The sequence below is a fragment of the Mugil cephalus genome, chromosome 17 (genome assembly GCF_022458985.1).
Source record: "Mugil cephalus isolate CIBA_MC_2020 chromosome 17, CIBA_Mcephalus_1.1, whole genome shotgun sequence".
Taxonomy (NCBI): Eukaryota; Metazoa; Chordata; class Actinopteri; order Mugiliformes; family Mugilidae; genus Mugil; species Mugil cephalus.
The window spans coordinates 21,962,512-21,963,885 of NC_061786.1; the positions used below are offsets into that span (position 1 = coordinate 21,962,512).

At 40.1% G+C, this 1,374-nt stretch overlaps 1 non-coding gene across 1 annotated transcript; it reads left to right on the top strand.

Moving 5' to 3' along the window:
- The first annotated feature begins 373 nt into the window (after positions 1-373).
- Positions 374-445, top strand: trnam-cau. The gene has a single exon. It is a non-coding gene; the product is annotated as a tRNA-Met (tRNA).
- The last annotated feature ends 929 nt before the right edge of the window (positions 446-1,374 follow it).

Here is a 1,374-nt window from a genome sequence, read left to right on the forward strand (position 1 = left end):
AATTTTTAAGTAAAGCTACAAATTCAGAAATTCTGAATCCTGATTTCAAAGTAAAACTAAAATGTATTTTTAGAGACTCTTTGCACTTTCTGCAAAACCCATCAGATATTTCTTAAACCAAATTAATTAATTCATTTAATTAATTACAATTTTTGCTGATTCCCACTCGACTGTGCTTTAAAGTTGGATGTGTGTGTGTGTGTGTGTGTGTGCGTAGTTTATTGACTGTGTTTTTGCGTTGTGTCACATATTAATATTGATCTGTTAACATCAGCTTTCACTGAGACAGAGAACTCATGCCCTGCAGGAACCTCCACATCACTACAGATTTACAGAGTTGTTGCTGGTCTGAATGCAGTGTGACCTCATCCTCAGCAGAGTGGCGCAGCGGAAGCGTGCTGGGCCCATAACCCAGAGGTCGATGGATCGAAACCATCCTCTGCTAATGCTGTTTTCTTGGCAGCTTCCAAAAGAAACAAACGTCAATAAAGTGGTAAAACTTATTGCGTTTGTTGGTCTGAGTCCCGGTTAGCGTTAACGTGCTGATGTTAAAATGGACAAAACATTTGGTTTGTGTGGATAATGGATGCATTTAGATTCAAACACCAGCAGAGACAAGAAAGCAAATAGTTAAAATGAAGGTTTTCGATCATAATCAGGTGGTTTGAGTGACAGCAGGATGACACAGAGGCTCTGATGTGTCCATAAACCAGAACTGCTGCTTCACTACATGAACTGTGTCTCATAATTTGACCTATAAACAACAAGCGACAGTCTTCTAGTCTCAACAATAACTACATACTCCCAGGACAGAACTCAGCTAAGAGCAAAACCCCCGGTGGCCTAATGGATAAAGTACAGGCCTCCTGTCGGCTCATAGTGAGAAGAACAGTTACCTGCAAGGAAACAGGTGAAGGAAACTGGGGAAGGAAATGTGAGCGCATCCTGATGGATAAAGACGGCACCTAAACGTCCTCCGTCCTTCATCCAAAGAACCGTCTGGTGATGACGGAGCATCCGCCCTGAAAGAAAGTGGGAACAGAACCTAGAAATGTTGGTTCTCTGGCCACTAAACTCCTCAGATCAGGCAGGAATGAGCTGCCATCAGTCAGGATGATGAGTGACAACATGTCAGGATGAATCACAGAGGTTTTAAAAAAGTGACTCATTAGAGAACGGACGTGACCCTAAAGTGTTTTATGTGCGTCTCATCCTCTAGGCTGACATTAATAATAAATAAATAAATAAATAAAGAGTTAGAGAGAAGTGGTTCCAGATCAGTAGAACTAAAGAAAAGTATAACAGGTATAATATCATATTAGAATATATAGAATATATGAATCCCATCATATTTTCTTTGTTTAAATTACTCTT